We start from the raw sequence: 23,882 nt of genomic DNA on the forward strand, positions 1-23,882 counted from the left end.
ACAGTGAAGTGAGGTGGAAAGAGGGTGGGAACTGCAGCTTGGATATGTTTAATTTGAAGTGGTTAGAAACTCTGACAACTTTATTAAAGATCTACTTGTTGCATTAGTCTCTTGTTTGTTTTCTTTAATGTGGTTTGAAGCATCTGCTTTGGTAAAGTGCAATTTCTTATTTTTCTCTCCTTTGCAAAATTGTTTGAGTAACACTATATATTATAAATATCATGGTTTACTCTCTCTAGGCATCATTCTCAAAGGTAGCTCCTAACTCATTCCTAAGTGGTGAATTAAGTGCCATGAAGAAAAACAAAACAGGATAAGGAAGGCATATATGCATGTTTATCTGCTTTACATGAGCTCATCAGGGAGGGCCTCACTGAGGTGATTGGGTGTGTGTGTGTGTGTGTGTGTGTGTGTGTGTGTGTGGTATTAGGGATTGAACCCAAGGGAACTCTACCAGTGAACTACAACCCTGATACTTTCTATTTTGAGACAGAGTCTCACTAAACTGACCAGGTTGGGTTCAAACTTGTCACCCTCCTACTACAGTCTCCTCGGTAGACAGAATTATAGATGTGCCACACCCAGCTTGTTCCAGAAACATTCTTCACTGATGCTGCTGGAATTTCTTCTTCTGGAACTGGATATTAAACTCAGGGCCTTTGCACTGAGCTACATTTCTAGACTTTTTTATTTTGAGAAAAGATCTTGAGAAGTCACTAAATTGCCCAGGTTGGGCTCAAACTTGAGATCCTCCTTCCTCAGCCTCCTAGAGTGCTGGAATTACAGGATGGTTTTTAGCTGCAAGTTTAACAGCTACATTTTAAAAGGACTTTATTTCTGTTTCTTACTGCTACATTTTGGATCTATCATGTCTCTCAAAAGGCTTACGTGTCAGAGGCAAGGCTTTTGAAAGGTGATTGGATCATAGGGGCCCTATACTCACCAGTAGATTCATCCTTTGTAAAGTCATAGCTGAATGTGCTGTGAGGAGGTGGGGTCTGACAGAGGAGGAAGGGCAGCTTCCTGTCTGTCTCTCTGGCTCTCCTTTTGTCTCTGCTTCCCAGATCCCATGAACTGAGGATACTGCCGCCTGCAACCGGGCCAAGCCATTTTTGCCTTGGAGCCACTGTCCAAACTGAAACAATGACTCTAAATAAACCTTTACTTCTTTAAATTACATGTGTCAGGGATTCTGTCCCAAGAATGGAAAAGTGACTTCACAAACACTTTATACTTCCTTTCACTGGCATTGTGCTGGAGAGCTACAGTAAAGGTCAGACTTTGTTTCTTTCTTTTTTTTTTTTTTTTTTTTTGTCTTTTTGAAACAGGGTCTCGCTATGCAGTTCAGATTGGCCTTGAGCTCGCTTTGTAGCCCAGGCTGCTCTGGAACTCGCAAGGATCCCCCTGCCTGAGCCTCCGGAGTGCTGGGATTACAGGCATGAGCTACCACGCCCGGCTCAGACTTTCTTTTAGGCCTTCTCTTTTCTTCTATTAGCTTAGTGAATTAGGAGAAGCAAATGAAATTCCTTTTCTCTTGATCTCAGTTCACATCAAACAAAGAGGTCAGTAACTAACCTGCATATCTGACATGGTCATGGAAAGAATCACATGAGATGACACATGGGGGAGAACTTGGCAACTCTGTTCCCATATAAAAAGAGGTCATGGTGCACGCCTGCAATTCCAGCAGTTGGGAGGAGGAATGTGAGGCCAGTCTGTAATGAGTTTCAAACTGGCAGGTCTGCATAGTGAGATCCTGCCCGCCCTAAAAATGCTGGAGGTGAGAATTATCCTTTTCTGCATTAACTCACATTTACTAACTACAGTCTTATAATTTTTTTTTTGTTTTGTCTTTTTGAGACACAGTCTGGCTATGCAGTTTAGGCTGGACTTGAGCTCGCTTTGTAGCCCAGGCTGGTCTCGAACTCACAATGATCCTCCCACCTCAGCCTCCCGAGTGCTGAGATTACAGGCAGGAGCCACCATGCACAGTCTTATAATTTCTAAATAAGGTAAAATCTGTGAAAATGTTTAGAACACTCATTCATCTTTTCACTTATTCTGAATCTATGTATTATAATCTTACTAAGCTCCTGGAGCTGAACTAAAGATTTGAAGACAAGGAAGAAGTAGACCTTGTGCTTAAGAAGAAAGAGATGAGACAATCAGGGGAAGAGAGAAGCAAGTCAATAAAACGAGTAAGTGATTTCTGTTCTGCTATCTCAATGCCTGTAATGGCACAGGAGGGAGAACCCATAACTCCCTACAGTTGGAGGCATAGCCTACATTGGTAAATGAATGTCTTTGAAAGTCACATTTATTTATTTATTTGGTAGTGAGGATTAAGCCTGGGCCCTTGGGCATACTACCCACTCTACAACTAGCAGGGCATGGTGGCCCACACCTGTAATCCCAGCACTATGGAGGCTGAGGGTGGAAGAGTGTAACTGGAAGCCCAACCTGGGAAATTTAGTAAGATCTTGTCTCAAACAAAACAAAACAAAACAAGCTGGCAATATAGTTTGCTAAGAAAGCCCTGTGTTCAATTGCTAGTACCACACACACACACACACACGATCACTCTACCTTACTACTAAGCCAAACAACTTCATCCCTTTTTCAAAACATTTTTATTTTTTATTTTTTTTATCGGTACCTGGGATTGAACTCATGACCGCCTGCTTGCAAGGCAGGTACTTATGCTGCTGAGATAAATCCCCAGCCCCAAAACATTTTTATTTTGAGACAAGGTTTTGCTAAGTTATCCAGACAAAGAGTCTCACAGGCCCTAGGGTTTAAAGCATCTTGTCCACGGGTGAGAAGCAAAATATGAACACAGTTTGGACAGGCCTGACAAAATCCCAGACCTCCACTGTGCATGGAATATAAGGCTTCTAGAAGGACAGTAGTCATGTGGCCCACATAGAACCTACTCATCTGCTCCTCTCTGGGCTCAGCTTGATGTTTAGCAGATAGCTAAAGCTGGTGACATTAACGGATGGGCTTGTTGGTGGCACCAGGTCTTCGTCCGGTAGAAGTGTTGCTGTCTTTCAGTATTGGACCTCCCTGGCGTCTAACCCTAAGGGTTTGGCAGACCAGTCACTTTGCCTCTTTTTCATTTTAATATATACAGTTTTTCTCTCAAAGGCAGCCCAGAGAGTTGTGGTTATGGAGCAGTGAAACACAAGTTTTTACTTACGCTCTGGTTACTTCCAACCATGACCATTCACTCTCAAGCTTCCAGGGTCCTTTTCCCATTCCCCTTCACAAAGACAGTGCCCTTCTAATCCTGCTAATCTGACCCCTGAATCTTTACAGGGGCTGCTCCAATTTTCTTAGTCAAGTTCAATCTTTTCACTTGCAAAACTCCCCTACTTCTGAGCATTCTTACAGTTTCTTTTATTTCCCTCACAACTTTCCCTAGGCCTGTAGTCCAAGAGTTAACTGGCTAAGTTTCTACTTGCCTAGGCTAAGGGCCAGCTCCCTGTCTTTCTTCTGTGTTGAATTACCTCCTGCCAGTCACCAGAAGAAGCGAATCTTGAGAGAGAGAACTTGGACAGAAAGGTACTTGGCTGATGTGAACAAGTTCCAGTGGAAACAAATGACCTCTTGTTCTCCAAAGCTCTTCAGGCACAAGGGGGAAAAATAATTGAGCTCTTCTACCATTTTTGCCCTGTGATACCTATAATACCCCTTGGTCCAAATGCAAATTCTTGGCATTATAGGACACTTATAAAGAGCAGGAGGCAAGGGCAACAGGATTCTTACAGAGATTGCAAACCCGCCTCTAAGACAAGGAAAGCTTTCAGTGTCTTAGAGCAGATCTCATGCTCCCTCCTTCTCTTTTTTAGTCTTTTTCCCTTCCTTTTTCCTTCTCCAGGCCAGCACTGTAAAAAAGAGAAATATGTGAGCCACATGTGTAATTTTAGGCTTTCCAAGCAGCCCCATTTTAAAAAAGGTGACCTTAGTTGTGTTTTGTTTAACTAAAAATATTATCATCCCAGTGTCCACAATATTTGAATGATTTGAAGTTTGCTTGATAACCTGTCTTTGGAACTCGGTGTGTGTTTTCATTTACAGAATACGAAACTCGGACTAGTCCGGTACTTGGACCTCAGGAACCTGGAATTCTCTCCCCTCCGCATCCCCCCAACCCCAGTAGCCAGAGAGAAAAATGTGGGGAGGGCGGCGGTAATAATGCTAATTTGAAACTGAGAAACAACCTCCCAGAGGAGGCAAGATTGCGGGGCAGTGAGAGTGAGATCTCTCAGCCAGCTTCTCTTCTCACTCCGCCCCCGCCCTGGCCCAGCAGCGCTAGCAGTGGGGCAAAGCGCAAAGCTCTGCCACAATCGCGGGAAAGTACAGAGCAAGGCACTGGGGGCCGGGGGGGGGGGGGGGGCGGGCGGGGGGATGGGTACTAGGCGTAAAGTGCGAGCGGGATCCATACGCATGCGCACTCCCCTCCTCCCCCGGCACCCTGGCAACCGGGTTCCAAGCCAATGTCTTTTTGCCCACCCGGACTTCTCGTGCCACCAACCAGTCTCCGCTCTTCCCTGTGTGTGATTCTTCCTAGTCACTTCCGCTCCCCCTTCCACCGGTTCTGATCTCACTCGGGATGCTTGTGCCCCAGCATCTGAGCCAGTTCCTAAAACGGGTCCTCGTGGTTTCCGCCAGAGGATGGTTCTCTGGCGCCTCTGCTCCCCCACCCTCCTCTTTGGGCTGAAGTGGCTGCTGAGCCTCGGAGTGCTCTTGGAGGCCTCACAAGTGCCAGCGGCGCGGCTTTCTACTTCCCCGGCTAGGCCCCAGTCAGTTTCGGCGAGGTGGCCTGAGAGACCGCATCCTGTCAGGTGAGGACCGCGGGGCACTGAGAGGTGAGGCAAAGCTGCGGATTGTGGCCTGGGGCGGACCAGGCAGTCCAGAGTTCGGAGCTCAGGGCCTCTCACTTGGAATGCCAGCGCCCCTCTGTGGGTGTGCCTGTCTTAATCTCCGATCTCCCTCCCCCTTTGCAGATCTGGGCCTCATTTTCCCTGATCCTCTTTTCCTCCCTCTCAACACCTTCTCCGCCTTCAGTTCCTCGCCTTCACACCTCCTGCCTCTTCCTTCTCAGCTCTCTCTGCCCCCGTCTTCCTCCTCCTTCCCTACCCGCTCCACCCTTTAGGCTCCGCCCCTCTGGCCCCGCCCCTTCTTTTATTTTGGCTCTCTCCCCTCCCTGGCTTCTTACCCCCAAGCTCTCCTTAAGGCCACGCCCCAGTCCCCGCCCCTTAGCCTTGGCCCCTCCCTTCCCCCCCGCCTGCTCCTGCTGCTCCACCTCCTTCTCACTTCCTTTTCTCTTTTTGTTCCTTTTCTTGTCACTTTTGTTTTGGGGATCATCTTATCTTCCATCTCGCATCCTTCACCCTCCTCTTCCTCTGGATTCTTTCCTCACCCCTTCTCCCTTTCCGCTCCTCTTTCTCTCCTCCCTATTGCTCGCCCCTTCGCCGCCTCTTAGTTCCTCCCACCCTCACTAATTCTCCTCCCCTACCCCTTCCCCAGCCTATCAGCACCCGCGCACTCCTCCTCCTGCACGTCCCCCCTCCCGTCCCAGTCCATACCCCCCTTTCTGCTCGCGCGCACTTGTTTCGTGGTCTTTCTCTACCGCATCCCTGCCATGTTTCCGTCATCTCTCACGCCTATGGTCTCACACTTTTATTCCCTTAATTTTTATTTAATCTCTTTGGTCTCCTGGATCCTCCCTCTGCAAACACCGAGATAATGCTGTTTACCCCTAGAGACTTGTGAAAATGAGATAGTGCCTGAAGATGACTTAAAACGACACTCGTCATATAGTAAGCTTTCATTTAATAGAATTTAACGGTTACTAGTTTTTTTTTTTTTTTTTTTTTTTTTTTTTGTCTTTTTCGTTTTTATCGGTACCAGGGATCGAACTCCCGGCTGCCTGCTTACAAGGCAGGCGAGGCGCTTATGCCGCTGAGCTAAATCCCCAGCCCTGGTTACTAGTTTTCTTTAGCCAATGATTTCTGGCAATTCCCCAACGCTCAGTAATTTCTTGACTCCCTTGGTAATTTCGTTTTATTCATTGTAAGCTGACTACAAAAGATATTTTGGGTGCTGGAGGTGTAGGTCAGTGAGAGAACACCTACCCAGCATGCACAGGGTCCCAAGTTCAGTCCTCAGCACTAAAAAATTGTTTTGGGGAAGTGATTATTCTACTCAAAAGGAATTACAGAGTAAGGTTTATTTTCTGAGTCCTACTTGCCTAATTTAATATATGGGGTAGGGTTTTGGAAGGAAATATCACAAACACTGTGAGGTTGACGACAGCTGGATGGGTTGACTGCAGCGTTAGCCAACTTGAAGGTTCCAGTTTAACAGCATCTCGCTGTGTAGTCCACGCTGGCCTCAAACTCTTGGCGATCCTCCTGCCTCATCTTCCTGAGTGCTTGGATTACAGATAGGACCTATCATGCCCGGCTGCCAGGGTTTTTTAAAGACCAGTTCTAGGCGCAGCCCACTTGATCTTTTTTTTTTTTTTTTTGAGGCAGGGATTCACTATATGGTTCAGCCTTCCATGTGCTGGGATTACAGGAGTGCACCACCACGCCTGGGGGAAACATGAATTTTAACCATAATTACCATATGGATTTTTTTACACAGTACTTATCATATTCAACACTCCACATTTCCTTGATTAGGTAGTATCTCTCTCTTTTTAAAACTTTTTACTATTACAAAAGTAGTAACATACATGGTAGAAGTTTAAAAACTGTGGCTAGAAGCCAGGCTACCCTGGGCTACATGGTGAGACCCTCGTCTCGAAAAATGATAGCAACAAGAATGGTGGATAGGCAAAAGTAAGAACAATATTTCTAGCATTTAGAAAATTACTATTCCTGGGTGGGGAAAATAGCTCAGCGGCACAAACAAGTGCCTGGCAAGTGCAAGGTCCTGAGTTTGATTCCCGATACAAGAAAAAAAAATCACTACTCCTGATGTCTTACTGTATATTATAGATTTTAAAATGTGTGATCATGCACACATGCATTTTTAGTAGACTAAAGGAGCTTTCTAAAGGAGTTTTAGGTTCACAGTAAAAGTGAGCAGCAAGTATAGGGAGTTCCCACTTCCCCACTGCCTCTCCCAGTTTGATCTGCTGTTGACATCATCCCTGCCCTCACCAGAGTAGTGCATTCATTACAGTCCTTGAGCATACATTGAATGGTCATTTCTCTCAGAAGTCTGCAGTTTACGTGAGTGTTTATTCGTGGTGTTCCATATTCTATGGATTTGTATAATGACCTGTGGCTACTGTTACAGTACATAGGGTAGTTTCACCATACCAAGAGCTTCTATGCCTCTCCTGTTCAGCCCCCCTCTCTTCTCTAACCCCTGACACTGCTGATCTTTTTCATTGGCTTCATGTTTTCACCTTTTCCAGGGATGTCATGTAGTAGGATCGTACGGAATGTAGCTTTTTCAGATTGGCTTCTTCACTTAGTAATGAACACTGGGGCTTTAGCTCAGTGATATGAGTGCCTGCTTGGCAAGCATGAGATGGCAAGTTTGATTCCCAGTACAAAAACAACAAAACAGTCCACATTAATAATGTGCATTTAAGCTTTTTTGTGTCTTTGTTTTTTGGTGCTAAGGATCAAATCCAGGACCTTACCTGTGCTAGCTAGGCTTATGCTCTACTGCTAAACTTTACAGTGCCCAGCTCTTTCTATGGGTTTTCTTTTGCTTCTTTTTTATTTTATTGTCTTTTTGAGACACGGTTTCACTATGCAGTTCAGGGTGGCCTTGAACTTGGAGCGATTTTCCTGCCTCAGCCTCCCAAGTACTGGGCTTTTCCATGGTTCTTCATGGCTTAATATATCCATTTCTTTTTTTTAAAGTTATTTCTTTTTGGCACTGAATAATCGTCTGTTGTCTGGATGGATAAGTTGATTCATTCACTCACTGAAAAGCATCTTGATTACTTCCAAATATTGGCAGTTATGAATAAAGTTTCTGTGAACATTCATGTGCAAGTGTTTGTGTGGATGTGAGTTCTCAGCTTATTTGAGTAAATACTAAGGAGCACAATTGCTGGATTGTTTGATGAGAGTATGTTTAGTTTTGTAAGTAACTGCCAAAATGTCTTCCATAATAACTATATCATTTTGAGTACCACCAGCAAAAAATGTCTATACACAACTTTTTACCAAAATAAAATCATGGTATACATGTGATATTGCCCCTTGCAATTTTCTCTCTTTAATTCCATCTCATTAAATCAGTATGTTCTTGACTCATCTATTATATAGCTCATAGTTAGATTACCAAGCCATGTCTTAAAATATCCAAACCAGAATTCAATCTAGCACCACAAATTGCATGTGGTTGTTATGATCTTATGGCTCTTATAATCAAGCAGAGTCCCTTTTTCCATTTTTCTCTTCATGACACTGACTGATAAAGAGTACTATCTCTTATTTACCTGCTTAGCTTATTTACATTCCTTTGATCTTACCAAACAGTGCTGCAGAAGAGATTATAACTTTATTTAATTTGTAAAAACATTTAAAAAATCCAATTCTGTGTATTATGTATATATGAAATATAAAAGTTTGAGTAGTTAAATATATGATAAAGCAGCCTTATGTTATCAGTCCTGTATCTAAATGATTTGCCTTAGAAAAAACTAGACATACAATTACAAGATCTCTTGGAAACAACCCAAAAGCCTATCAACTGTAAATAATAAAGATGTGTTTTTTTATCCAATAGAATACTACTTTGCCATAAAGAAGGAATAAGCTTGAGATATTCCTAGGTAAATGGATGCACCTTGAGACTATCCCCCCGCTCCTTTCTCTGTACTGAAAATCAAACTCAGGACATTGCACTTGCCAGGCAGGTACTTATGCTACTGAGCTGTATCCCTGGCTTGAGACAATACTTTGAAGTGAAATAAATCAGACACATATGTGTAAATACTGCACTGTCTCTCTGGTGTGAACAATGAAAAGGATAAAAAAGAACCAAAATATATACTTGGTATTGTGAAACAGGAAGAAAATGTTCAAATGGGGAGGGGAAAAGTAGAGGGGGGAGGGGAAAGGAAAGAAGAGAAAGGTAAAACAAAAGTGAGAAAAAAAGGAAAAAATGAAAACAAAACTTTTCTAAATGGTGTAGAGAGGAGGGGTTGAAGGGAGGCTAGGGGAATGGGAAAAACAGAACCAAGTTATATCATGTACAGTACAAATTCTCTATGAGGAATGTGATCCTTATGTATATCTAAAATATACCAATAAAATCTGATTGAAGAAAAAAAATTACTAGATCAAAGAATACATGCTATTTTGATACAGCTATTTTCTTTCTTTTTTTTGAGATAGACTCTCACTGTGTAGTTCAGGCTGACCTTGAACTCACTCTGCACTCCAGGCTGGCTGCAAACTTGTGGTGATTCTCCTGCCTCAAACTTCCAAGTGCTGGAAACACACGCATGTACCTCTATGCCCAGGTATTGCTAAATTTCTAAATTATGTGTCCTAATGTACACTCTTCATCAACAGCATGTATATGTGAGAATATCTGTTTCTTCATGGCTCAAAAACAAAATATTATGGTATTTTTACATCTTTGGTGATCTGATAGTTGAAAGATTGTTGTACTTTCAATTTCCTTTGCTTTATTAAAAGTAAGATTGAAAATATTTTCATATAATTAAAAACCATTGTATTTTATTTTCTGCAAACCACCTACATATCATTTGGACATTTTTGTAAAACAATGTGCCATTTAAAAAATGTTTAATTTTTAAAAGTACATATTTGCAATATGTAGTGATTACATTCATTGTAGGGAATTGGTACTTGTACATAATACAACTCAGTTCTTTTTTTCCACTTCCCCTACACCCTTTTATTTGGCAAGCATCAGATTCATTTGTTTATCTTATAAAATAAGTCCTTATAAAGTTAGTTATTTTATATACAGATTAACAGGCAAAAAATACAAAACATTTAAGAGTGACACTAAAACAGTATACTTTTGGGTGTGTTGTCCATGATGGGTTATGATTAACTTTTTTTTTCTCTCTTTTCTCCTGTTATCTGTCTATTTTGCTCTTTTTAAAAATATACTGAGTTTTTCATGTAAGAAGAATCATGTGATATTTAAACTTATGTGTCTGAGTTGTTTCACTTAACAGTAAATCTCTAGGTGCATCCATTTTCCTACAAATGTCTTAAAGTTTATCCTTTATGGCATTTGCCTTTTTTTAAGTCCATTTTAAATTTTTCCCATTTTTGTAGTAGATTGAACATTTGAAAACTTGAGTTGTAAGGATTTTTTTTTCCGTACTGAGATTTGAACCCTGGGCCTTCACACTGAGCTACAGCCTTATTTATTTATTTTTTGGTCTTTTTTGAGATGAGGTCTCGCTATGCAGTTCAGGCTGGCCTTGAGCTCACTTTGTAGCCCAGGCTGGTCTCGAACTTGCAAGGATCCTCCTGCCTCAGCCTCCCAAGTGTTGGGATTACAGGCGTGAGCCACCACGCTCAGCTTATTTATTTATTTATTATTTTGAGATCAGGTCTCACTAAATTGCTAAGTTGCTCAGGCCAAGCTCAAACTTGCTATGAGCCTCCCAGAATTTTGGGAATATAGGTTTACTCCACCATGTTTGACTTTGTGAGAACGCCCATCCCCTCACATCCCCACCCCCGCCCTCTCATACAGGTTCTCACTATGTAGTACAGGCTGGCCTTGAACTCACTGTGTAGCCCAGGCTGGTGTTAAATATCATGATCTTTCTGCCTCAGTGCTGGGATTTTCAGCTTTCCCAGTGCTGGGATTACAGGCTATGCACTACCATACCTGACTATGAGAACACTTAAATCAGGAAATTGGTTCTTTGTATGTAACATGTGGCAAATGTTTCTTCTGTGTTTGATAATTTTCTTTTGGTTTTATTTTTGCCATTATAAAATTTGATTTTTACTCTGATTTATAATGGATTTTTATGGCTTCTAGCTTTGTGGCTGAATTTGAAATATCCTTCCTATGACAATCAATGTTTTAAATAATTCCTCCCTGGTTTTTAAAAGGTGTTATGGTTTAAATCCATTTTTTTTTTTGAGACAGGAACTTGCTATGTAGTTCAGGCTGGCCTTCAACTCACTATATAATCCAGCCTATGGAGATCCTCCTGCCTCAGCCTCTCCAGTGTTGCATTATAGGTATGTGCCATCATGCCATAGCTTTTGCGTTTAAGTAAGATCAACATTTCCCTATATAATATACAAGGTGAGGCTCCAACTTAGCTTTTCACAGATCACTGACCAATTATCATAACAGTATGTATTGAATAATATTTTTCTGTACTTGATTTGAGAAATCATCAAGGTTATTTTAAATATAGTAAGATCTCAATTCATCTTTTAAAGTAAAGTTCAAATCTTAGGTAGGTTTCCAGTAGTACTTTGTCAATTTTAGTATTTTACACGAGAATTTCTATTCCTTACTCTCCTCTACTGTCCTCTCTATCCCTTCCCTTCCCTTCCTTCCCTTCCCTTCCCTTCCCTTCCCTTCCCTTCCCTTCCCTTCCCTTCCCTTCCCTTCCCTCCCCTCCCCTCCCCTCCCCTCCCCTCCCCTCCCCTCCCCTTCCCTTCCCTTCTCTTCCCTTCCCTTCCCTTCCTTTCCCATTTCTTTCTTTCTTCCTTCATAAATAGGGATTGAATTACCTATTATGCAAGCATTTTACCACTGAGCTATATCCCCTAACGTTTTACATTTTATTTTGAAACAGTCTTGCTAAGTTTCCCAGACTGGCCTTGAACCTATGATCTTCCTGCCTCAGCCTCCTGAGCAGCTTTACATGTGTGTGCACCATGCCTGGCTTTCTTAATTATTTTGTTTCTTATTAGAACTTTGATCATTCATATGCCTATAACTGCTTTATGCTCCAGTTGCAAATTTCAGATTCAACTGTACTAGATGTGGATAAATTTTTCTTTTTTTTTTTTTTTTTCTCTTTTTGAGACAGGTTTTCGCTCTGCAGTTCAGGCTGGCCTCGAGCTCACTCTGTAGCCTAGGCTGGTCTCGAACTCGCAACGATCCTCCTGCCTCAGCCTCCTGAGTGCTGGGATTACAGGTGTGAACCACCACGCCCAGCTTTTTAATTTTTTCTTTTTAAGAAGCTGTAGTAAGACTATATTTTTATTCCTGAACTCATAATTTTCTGCATCTCTTTAAAAAAAATCTAACATATGGTAAAGCTGATAGCAGATTTTTTTTCAAAGCAGTGTGTAGAATTTTGAGAAAGGACCCAGATTCTTCTGTGTTAGTCCTTGAAAATTTCCAGTCCAGTAAATTATCAAGAGTAGGGGCTGGGGATTTAGCTCAGTGGCATAAGTACCTGCCTTGCAAGCAGGCGGTTGTGAGTTCGATCCCCAGTACCAGAAAAAAGAAAAAAGAAAAAAAAAAAAGGAAAAAAAATTATCGAGAGTATAGCTGAGATCAACAGAAGTAGACAAAAATGTCTCATGGAGAGCCCGATAGATGTCCTGATGTTCATTCCCTAAATCCCTTGCTCTCAGATACTCTTTCAAACAATGTTGTAGCCAATCTGTTAATGCCACAATGAAAGGTCTGCTCCCAGACAGAATGAAAGGACAAAGGAGAAGGGGGAGGTGGCACAAGAACAGCTGATGCCCAAAATGAAGGAGACATAATAGCATCACAAATGTTAGGTTCTGAGTGGGGTGTGAGGGATGCGGGCAGTAACAAATACGGATTGTCATCCATCCTCACCTAGTTTTGGATAAATAGCTCCCGTCATCTATTTGTTTCTGAGAATGTCACTGAGTCCAAGCAGGTACAATGATTGATGTGCAAAATCAAGGAAATTTACATTGTGATCTTTATGCTGTTAAATATCGGAAAGACTAAAGCATATTTTAGATAGCTTTAGTTATTTCAAGTCCTTAACCTGAGTTTTGGACACTCCAGGACTCTATGAATTTTTTGTTGTTGTGGTTGTTGTTTGTTTTTGTTTTTTGAGACAGGGACTCACTATGAAATTTGGGCTGGTCTTGAACTCACTATGTAGCCCAGGCCGGCCTTGTTTTACAGTCTTGCTGGCTCAGCATCCTGAGTGCTAGGATTAGAGGTGTGTGTCACCATGCCCAGCAATGTGAAATCTTAGAGCTGAAAAGAGAATTTGATGAGTATGTGCGTTTTTCTGGGGAGAGGGGACCCAATTTGTCATATTCTGAAAGGGTTCTAGGATTTCAAACAAGTTAAGAATGTCCGAGGTGGGGGCTGGGGATTTAGCTCAGCAGCATAAGCACCTGCCTTGCAAGCAGGCAGTCGTGAGCTCGATCCCCGGTACCGATAAAAATGAAAAAGACCGGGAAAAAAAAAAAAAAAAAGAATGGACGAGGTATCTGCAACATTTATACATCCAGAGAATCAAAGATATTAGGCAAGTGAAATGTTATGAATTTATAGCTATGCTGTGTAAATATTTATAACTATACCCAATTATAAATTTATAAGAGTTGTAAATTTATAACTACAGTTATAAATTGATGGTACCAACAGGCCCAATTACCTTTCAGTTCCTTCATTTCATGTTTTGCAAGTGTTACCTCGTTTTTCTTTATGTTTTAATAAATTTTTTCCTTATTTTAGTCAACATTTTGTAAATAAATTGTGCTCAGTGTAACCTGTACTACTCTATGCATATGACAGGTAAGTGTTTAAAGACAATGAGTAAAAGCCCTGAATATAGTAAGAAATGTAATTTTGTAATAAAGGTAACAGGAAAAAATTAAAATAGAGAGCTTTCAAAGCTAGACCAGTGCTTACAAAAATTAGAATGTTGTTGTACTTTATTTGTTTTTCTTGTTATTTACTTATTTATTTATTTCTTTGAGATAAGGTCTCACTGTGTACTCCAGGCTGGCCTCGGACTCTTGGCAATCCTGCCTCAGCCTCCTGAGCCCTGGGATTATAGGTGTGTACCACCACATCCAGCCTTTGATTTTTATTTCAAAGAAAGGTAAATAATGAATGTACTACGCTTTGGACTTTCGAAAAATGTCTTGACATATTTATGTAGTTTATTTTTTCAACATGAAATAGATTTATACAAAAATTTTAATGTTTGAAAGCGCTTTGTTTAGTATGAGCTGTTATATGATTATGATCAATCATTTGACAATAATAAATTATATATTTTTTACAAAAAGATGATTGTTTTCCCTTGGGTGTTAATTTCTTCTAATAAAGCAAGGATAAAATTCTTTTTTTGCCTGTAATCCTAGCATTCTGGAGGCTGAGGCAGGAGGATCACTGTGAGTTTGAGGCCAGCCTAGGTTACACAGAGAGACCCTGTCTCAAAAAAAGAAAAGTTTCTACCCCTTTTTATTTTTATTTGATACAAGTTCTTACTAAGTCACTAAGTTGCCCAGGCAGAGCTTAAACTTTTGATCCTTTTGCCTCAGCCTCCCAAAGTTCTAGGGTTACAGACACTGACTGTCATGCCTTGCTCAAATCTGATTTTGTTATATAAATACAGGGTGTAGTATGAATCTTTACTATTCATTTATATTGTTTTCCACTTATGTGATTTTTTTTTGTCTTTTGAAACAGGGTCTCTATGCAGTTCAGGCTGGCCTTGAACTCACTTTGTAGCCCAGGCTGGTCTCGAACTTGCAACGATCCTCCTGCCTCAGCCTCCAAGTGCTGCGATTACAGGCGTGAGCCACCACACCCGATCACTTATGTGATTTTTATATGCAAATTTACTGACAGGTAGTTGTCATTCTTTTCAACTAGCAACTCTTTGATTTGTAACTGTGAGAATATAGTATTTTTGGAGGATTTTGTTGTTTTAAGGTTTCCTTTGGTAAGAACTGACAAGTACAGCTTCTAAATGGCTCAGGTTAGAATTAGTACAAGCTTTATTCTGTCATTTGCTCTTTTTATGTAATTTTAAGTTTAACTGTGAAAATATTTAGTTTTTTTAAAGATTGTGATTATTTATTTCAAAAAAAGTCAAAAACAGTAGCATGAAATAAATTCAGAGGTTAAACCATCTAGAAAAAAATATATAATGAGGTCCATAAATCATAATTAAGCATATTCTAAGTAGCATTTTCAGAAGCAATACAATATCATTAACAGTGGAGAAGCCAGATGAATTACAATGATCAATTTTTTTTTTGTCTTTTTCTTTTTTATCGGTACCGGGGATCAAACTTGCGACTGCCTGCTTGCAAGGCAGGTGCTTATGCCGCTGAGCTAAATCCCCAGCCCCACAATGATCAGTTTTTTTGGTCTTTTTGAGAAAAGGTCTCACTATGCAGTCCAGGCTGCCTTGAGCTCACTTTGTAGCCCAAGCTGTTCCTGAACTTGCAAAAATCCTCCTGCCTCAGTGTCCTGAGTGCTAGGAACAATGATCAATTAAAAATTTTTTTGGTATCAGGAATCGAACTCAGGACCTTGTGTGTGCCAGGTAGGTGCTTGTGCCACTGAGCTTTATCCTGGGTCCACACCAATATATTGCTTTGCTGATATTTTTATCTTACTTGAACCACTTCTCTTTTAGTTTTGACTTCCATCAATCAAGATGTCAGAAAGCAAAGACCTTCTGAAAATCTTGGGCAAATACTATCTGGAGAATGGATAATATCATCTCCTTATAAGGTTATTCAGTCGATCTTATTATTACTGGATCTTATTTCCAAATGGATCTTCTCAAAACTGACTATAGTACTTAGAATTATAGCAGAGTCTTTGTTTTAATGGGAAAGAAAAATAAAAGATAGACTCTTGTGTTACTAGCAGAATGCATTAAAATATGCTATCTCAGATTTTATTTCAAGTTTTAGTTTTGCTTTATCAGTTTGTTGCATTTATTGCTCTGTATATATTTCTATGGGATGATATAAGATATAATTGGATCTTTAGAGTATTAGAGTATCTATTGATTTTGTCTTCAATATCATAATAGATACGAGGATAAAGATGTTTCCATAAGCAGTTATGGTGATGAAGCATTAACCTTTATTCTTTTTTTCTAACTTTATTGAAGTCTGATTGAGGTACTATAAGCTCCACCTATTTAAAGTATATAATTTATTATACACACACAAATATATAATATTTGAGAGAGAGAGAGAGAGAGAGAGAGAGAGAGAGAGAGAGAGAGAGAGTCCTCCAAAAATGCATGCATACTTCAGGAAAAGAAAAATAGTATGTTTTTTCAACAGATGGTGTGAGTGTGACCTTTGTGGTGTAGGGAACTCTACAGGATGTTGAATACTGCAGAAAACCGACCATACTGCTGGCCCTTAGAGAAGAACTTGAAAATGCATGTGCAGTAATCTCAGTGACCAAGGTTACCTGAGCAGCAGTTCGTCATGCTGGTAAATGTCTGGAGACTCATGGCCATCACTTTGAGCATGTCTTGGAAGTGCAGAAACCAAGGTAACTTGTATTAATTTCATAATGTTGTAATAAATTTAGTCTTAAAATATTTATATATGTTTTTTTCCTGAAATGTATATACATTTTTTGCTGGATGTTATATCTATGGAATTATGAAACCATAAGGTGTTAGCTTTTTGTTTGTTTGTTTTTGTTTTTTGAGACAGGATATTGCTGGGTAGTGCAGGCTGGCCTTGAGGAACTCACTTGCAGGCTGGCCTCCAACCTGAGACAGTCCTCCTGCTTCAGCCTCAGAAGAGCTAGGAATAAGAAAGAAAGGGAAGAAAAGTGCTCTAAAGGATATAACGGTATGTATAGAACGTAAGATAAATGACCATATTACTAAATTTCTGTTAGATCATCGAAAAAGAGGGTTTGCACTGTCAGTGTTTCAGTGTTCAGTGACTTTTTATGCTTTGTTTTTGTAACTTTAACATCTATTTTTAAGACAACAATATGTAATGTATTAACTAGTGATTTTATGATGTTAATTTTTTTGAATTCCTGCAGGCTTGCACCACCATATCTGGTTAAGGCATTAGCTTTTTAGTTTTTTCTTTTTTATAAAATTTTATTCTTAAGTGTACGACAGACTCCAAGAATACACTTCATTGAAGTTATAGGTGTCAAAAGATGTTATGGCAGGGAGTTTAGATAACGGAATAAGAATGGAATCCTGGGTCAGCAGTGTCTTAGGCACAGGGAACGGTTTATTTTTTGCAGGTTTCTTAATTCCACTTGTGGCCAGCGAGTCCTTTCCTGCGGCCTTCGTTTTCAGCTCTTCAAGTTTCTTCTGCTCCCCTTTTTGCTTCTGTCTCCATGCTCTGTCTTCCTAGTCCATCTTCTTGGCCTGTTTCTTGGGCTGCTTTAGGGGCTTCTTTTTGCCACCTTTGTGGCCTGACATGGAGCCCGCACACCCTCCAGAATCGGGTTTAAAAAGCCAGTAATGAGCCATTAGCTTTTTTTTTTTTTTTTTAATCGGTACCGGGGATCGAACTCATGACCACCTGCTTGCAAGGCAGGTACTTATGCCGCTGAGTTAAATCCCCAGCCTTGCCATTAGCTTTTTAATAAATGATTTATTTTGAAATAATTATAAGTTGTCAGGAAGTTGCAAAAACGCCCACCTAAAATGAACAAGAAGGTTCCACATGCCTTTTAGAAGGGTTTGCTCTCTGATGACATCTTGCATAACTATAGTAGTACAGGATCAAAACTAGAAATTGATGCTGGTTCAGTTCATAAAAATTATTGGTGTTTCCCCAATTTTTTATGCACACTTTGTGTGTGTGTGTGTGTGTGTGTGTGTGTGTGTGTGTTGTGGGGGGAGATGGAGAGGTGCTTTGCAGCTCTGTTGTGTGCAGGTCTGTGCAACCATCTCCTCGATCAAGACCATCAAGACACAGAACAGTTCCTTTACCATGAGGCTTACTTGTGCTTCCTTTCTAGAGCTGTCTGCACTTTGCTCCCATATCCTCTCCCCCTGGCTAACACTTTTTCCTTTCTTACAGTGTTGTTGTCTTGAGAATTGTTCTATAAGTGAAACTATAGTTTTGAGATTGACATTTCTTCCCAAAAAGAATTCGTTGGCATCCTTCCCAAAAATCAGTTTATTCTTCCTGACTGTCTTAGTAGAATTCCATAGTATGGATGAACCTGTTCATTTAACTTTAACCCTACTGAGGAGCATTTGGAACTTTTATTTTCTTTCTTTATTTTTTATTTTTGTCTTTTTGAGACAGGGTTTCACTGTGCAGTTCAGGCTGGCCTTGAACTTTGTAGCCCAGGGCTGACCTTGAAGTCATAGTGATCCTCCTGCCTCTAGTGCTAGGATTACAGGATGCGCCACCAAGCCTGGATGTAATTTTTAAAACTTTTGGCTATTATATGTAAAAGTGCTACCAACATTTATGTGTAAGGTTTTTTTATTTTTATTTTTGGTACTGGGGATTGAACTCATGACCATGCACTTACAAGGCAGGTGCTTATGCTGCTGGGGCTATCCCCAGCCCCAGGTTTTTTAAAAAATGTGTGTGTTGTTTGGTTTTCCTTTTCCTGTAGTAAATATCCAGGTGAGCAATGTGTAGGTTCCATGACAATTTCATGTTTAGTTTTGTAAGTTGTCAAACTGTTTTTAAGAGCAACTGTGTAATTTTATCTTATTTTGTTTTTATTCTGAGACAGGGTTTCATTATGTGGTTCAGGCTGGTCTTGAACCCACTATGTAGAACAAGATGACCTCCAACTGGCAGCAGTGCTCCTGCCTCATCCTCCCCAGTGCTGGAATTACAGGCATGCACCAGCACACCCAGATGTGTCATTTTACAGGTCTACCTGCAGTGGGGTGTGAGTGATCTAGTTTCTCTGCATCCTTGTCGGCATTTAGCATTGTCATTATTTTCTGTAAGCGATTCTGATATATGTGTGGCGGTATCATATTGAATGTCTTTTCATGTGCCTATTTGATATTCACATATCCTCTTCAGTGAAATGTTTCACCTATATTCTAGATACAAGACTGTTGCCGAAACAGTGGTTTAAACGTATTTTCTCCCAGGCTGCGGGAAGTATTTTTATACATTTAACAGGGTCCTCACAAAACAAAAATTTGAATTTTTTTTTTTTTTTTTACCGGTACCAGGGATCGAACTCAAGACTGCCTGCTTGCAAGGCAGGTGCTTATGCCATTGAGCTAAATCTCCAGCCCCCAAAATTTGAATTTTTGATGAGATCATGTTATTAAGTTTTCATTTTGTGTATTACATCTTTGGTGTCAAATCCAAGAAGATTTTAGTCTTAGGTCCTGGGAGTTTTCTTCTATGGTATCTTTCTTTTTTTTTTTTTTTTTTTTTTGTCTTTTTCCTTTTTACAGGTACCGGGGATCAAACTCATGACTGCCTGCTTGCAAGGCAGGCACTTATGCCACTGAGCTAAATCCCCAGCCCCTCTATGGTTTCTTTTAAAACTGTTTTAATTTTTCTTTATACATTTAAAACTCATCTTTTTTTGAGTGTTTTTTTTGGTATAAGTTGTGAAGTTTAGGTTAAATTTAATTTTTGTTTTTTCCTATGGATGTCTAATCGCTTCTGGACCATTTGTTGAAAGGACTTCTCTTCTTCTGTTGAATTGTATTTGGACCTTTGTACAAAAATTACTCAGGCATTGTTGCATAGGTCTCTTTCTAAGTTGTATATTGGTTTCTTACATAGATTTGTGTCAAACATTACCTTTTGATGATTAAAATTGCACATAAAACCCTTGTGCAGTGCTATTGTTCTAACAGAAAAGTTGACGTTATTCAGAAATGTTGCTCCTTGGACTAAAGAAACTAAGCAATGTTGTTCAACTTAGCTGTCACTAAGCAGGTTTTTCATTAATATTTGTAACTTTAGGACCTGCAGTGGTAACTATGACACTTTTCATTTGCTTAGTCTTGTTCAGTTTTTTTCTTATTAATAGCACTGGCATTTTTCCTTGATGATTGTCCATAGCTAGCTCTTTTAAACAAGAGCTTTTACATTAAAGCATACATACTCTGTTATCTATTTTTGATAACAGATATATTGAGAGATAAATCATATATCATATCAAAAATTCACCAACTTGAAATATGTAATTCAATATAGTCTTAGAGTTGTGTAACCATCACTATAATCCATTTTATTATCACTTTTTAAAAATTTTATTTTAAAGAGAAAAAAATTTCAAAACACGATACTTAGGGGATAACAATGGTGTATACACTGTATACTGTTATCTTCAAATCACTCAGAGTTCAAGACATCTGCAGCTAATCGTTTTGCTAGTTAATACTAGCAAAAACTTTTCTCTTCAATGAGACCAGAGAAATCAGTAGTATAACTATCTTAACTATATTATATATATATATATATATATATATATATATATGTATGTATTTTCAGCTTTTCACACTAGTGAGACAACACAATGTTTATACATGTGTGTCTGATTTATTTCACTAAGGAGTGTGGCCTCAAGTTGCATCTATTTACCTATAAAAGTCTCAAGTGTATCCTTCTTAATGCCTGAGTAAAAATACCACATCCATTTTTTTTAAAAAGCCAGTCAAATTTAGCAGTGGGGGGGTGGTATACAAACTTTAGTGACACTAATGTTAATAAGTTTTGATAACCCACTGCCATTGGACCAGCTACCGCATCCATTTTTTTTTATCCACTTCTCACTCAATGGGCATTTAGGTTGTTCCTAAGATCTAGCTATTATAAATTGTACTCCTATAAACATGGGGGCACATGTATCATTGTGGTATGATGTTCTTAACTCTTTTAGGAAGATATCCAGAAAGGGAACAGTTGGGTTAAATGAGACCTCTAATCCTAGTTTTTTGCAGAATATCCATAGTGATTTCCACAGTGGTTGTACCAATCTACACCCCCATGAACAGTGTAAACGAGTTCCTTTTTCCCCACATCCCCTCCAGAATTTGTTATTGGTTGATTTCTTGATAATAGCCATTCTTTTGGGGATTAGGTAGAATCTCAGTGTTGTTTTAAATTGCATCTCTTGAATGGCCAGTGATGTTGAGCATTTTTTTCACATATTTATTTACTCTTTGTATTTCTTCATTTGAGAAGTGTGTATTCATCTCAGATGCCCATTTTTTTGGGTTGGGTCTTTAAATCTGGGAGGACAGATTTTTTGAGTGTTTTTCTGTTTTCAATAGTAATCCTTTGAGAAACAGCTGACAAACATTTTGTCCCATATTGTGGATTGTCTCTTTACTCTGTTGGTGATTTTTCTTGTGCAAAACTTTTCAATAGGATGAGATATCAATTGTTGATTCTGTGTGATAGTTCCCTGCAATCGGGGTTTTGTTCATAAAGTCTTAGCCTACACCAGTATCTTCAAGAGTTTTGCCTACTCTTATCTTCTAGCAGATTTATCGTTTCTGTTTCAATATTAAGATACTTGATTCATTCCAATTTTAGCTTAGAATGTGCTGAAAGATATGGGTCCAGTTTTAACCTTTAGCATGCATAGAACTGGTTTTTCCAGCACTGTTATTAAAGAAGCTATCTTTCTTCCAGTGAATGTGTTTAGTACCTTGTCAAAGATAAGGAGGCTGAGTGTGTCTGTAGTTTTTTCTGCATCTTTGAATCTGTTCCATTGATCTTCAGGTCTGTTTTTTATTTGCAGTAGTATGCTGTTTTTATCATAGTAGCTTTATAGTATAATTTCAAGTCAGTGATATGGTGAATGTTGTTTTGCCTTTGTTTCCAAGAATTGCCTTTGCTATTGTAGGTCTTTGCTGGTTCCAAATGAATTTTAGTATTGTTTTCCCTAATTCTGTGAGATATATTGTTGAAATTTAGATTGGGATTGCATTGAATCTGTATAACAGTTTTGGAAGTATGACCATTTTCACTATATTGGTTTTTCCTACCCAAGAGCATGGGATATGTCTCCATTTTCCTCTTCAGTTTCCTTTTTCAGAGTATTATAGTTATCAATGTAGAGTTTTTTTTTTTTTTTTTTTTTTTTTTTTTGGCTTTTTCATTTTTATCGGTACCAGGGATCGAACTCACCACTGCCTGCTTTTAAGGCAGGTGCTTATGCCGCTGAGCTAAATCCCCAGCCCCAATGTAGAGGTTTTTATATCATTTTACACTGATTCCCAGTATTTCATTTTTTGTGGTGCTATTGTGGAAAGTGTTGTTTCTCTGATTTCTCTCTCAGTGAGTTTGTTATTTGTGTACAGAAAGGCTACTGATTTTTTAAAATTTTATTTTATTTTAAGGTGAATAAAATCAACCAAACAGAACAGAATAAAGCTAATCAGAGCAGAATAACGAAAGCAATACAAGATTTCCAAACAAGATAATAGAAAATCAACAATGGCTACCATAACATCTCTTGTTTTCCTCAAAGTATCTGCCCATATGATCAGACAGTAAAATCGAACAGAGCAAGCCAGAATAAAACCAAACCTAAGAAAACAATACAGGAATTCAAAACAAGATAGCAGAAAATTAACAATGGCTACCACCTTCCCTTTTTAGACATTTCTTCCCCTATCAATTTCATATTATCTATTATACATTTTGGATCCCACTAACTCCTTCAGTTGTTTACACTAAGAGATAACATGATGTGCACTTGCAGGAATCTGAACCATTTCACCCATAAGCATGATTTCAAGTTGCCTCCATTTACCTACAAAGGCCTCGAGATTATCTCTCTTTATTACTGTGTTGCTTTCCGTTGTATAAAATCATTATATGTTTCTTATCCATTCTGTGGTTGATGGGAAAGCTACTGCTGATTTTTCTGGTTTCCTGTCGCAAGGAACATTGTTTTCTCTGCTTTGACTTTTGATGTATGAATTTCCTTTCGAGTTAAATGCGTTTCTTGTACATGGCATATTGATAGATCTCATTGCTTGATCCACTCTTCCTGTGTTTCTTTTTATTGGTGAATTGAGGCCATCTACATTAATGGTTGCAACTGGCATGAATTGGCTCATCTCTGCCGTCCTATCCACCTGCTGTTGGATCCCACTTCTCCCCTTGGTTCAATTGCCTGGCCTGTTTGGCAATCCAGCTCTGGTCCTATTGATTTTTGAGTGTTGACTTTGTATCCAGCTATGCTACTGAATTTGCTAGTTTTTTTTTTAGTGGAGTTTTTGGAGTGTTCTAAAGTAGAGTATCATGTCATCTGCAAACAACAATAGTTTAACTTCTTCCTTTCCTATCTTTATTCCTTTTATTTCTTTCTCTAGTCTAATTGCCCTGGCTAAAGTTTCCAGGACTATGTTGAATAAAAGTGGAGACAGTGGACATCCTTGTCTTGCTCCTGATCTTAGAATGAAAGCTTTCTTTTTTGGTCCATTTTGTGTGATGGTGGTTGTTAGTTTGTCATAGTTAGATAGCTTTTATCAGATTGAGATAAAGACCATCTGTTCCAATGTTTTGTAGGTTTTTATCATGAATGGATGCTATACTTTGTCAAAAGATTTTTCTGCATCTATTTAGATGATCATATGATTTCTGCTCTTGGCTCTGTTAGAATGGTGTATGACGTTTATTGATTTACGTGTGTTGAACCATCCCTGCAACCATGAATGAATCCCACGTGGTCATGGTGTATACTCTTCTTGATGATTTGCTGCATTCTGTTTGCTAGGATCCTTATCGAGGATTTTTGCATCTATGTTCATTAGGGAGATTGGCCTGAGTTCTTTTTCTTAGTTGGGCCCTTCTCTGGTTTTGGCATCAGGGTAATGCTTACTTCCAGGAATGAATTTGGGAGCATTTCTTCCTTTTTAACCTCATTAAAGGAGTCTGAGAGTTAGTGGTGTTAGGTCTTCTCTAAATTTCTTGTAGAATTCAGCAGTAAATGTATTAGAACCTTGGCATTTA

General features: G+C 39.3%; 1 long non-coding RNA gene across 10 annotated transcripts in view; it reads left to right on the forward strand.

Moving 5' to 3' along the window:
* The first annotated feature begins 4,559 nt into the window (after positions 1-4,559).
* LOC106026459 (uncharacterized) overlaps positions 4,560-23,882 on the forward strand; it is a 42,587-nt gene continuing 23,264 nt past the window's right edge. For 2 of the 10 annotated variants that reach the window (XR_010046673.1, XR_010046676.1), the window contains exons 1-9: positions 4,588-4,847; positions 9,378-9,505; positions 11,131-11,225; positions 13,931-14,005; positions 14,644-14,805; positions 15,602-15,699; positions 16,266-16,482; positions 16,650-16,790; positions 18,667-18,828. This is a non-coding gene — a long non-coding RNA (uncharacterized LOC106026459). Of the gene's footprint in view, positions 4,848-9,377; positions 9,506-11,130; positions 11,226-13,925; positions 14,051-14,643; positions 14,806-15,601; positions 15,700-16,265; positions 16,483-16,645; positions 16,791-18,666; positions 18,829-23,882 lie in introns of all 10 variants that reach the window. The other 8 variants (XR_010046675.1, XR_010046678.1, XR_010046680.1 and 5 more) reach the window with 8 other exon arrangements.

The sequence above is a fragment of the Cavia porcellus genome, unplaced genomic scaffold (assembly GCF_034190915.1).
Source record: "Cavia porcellus strain 051 isolate PalLab524CR breed Dunkin Hartley unplaced genomic scaffold, mCavPor4.1 scaffold_3, whole genome shotgun sequence".
In the NCBI taxonomy this organism is placed as follows: Eukaryota; Metazoa; Chordata; class Mammalia; order Rodentia; family Caviidae; genus Cavia; species Cavia porcellus.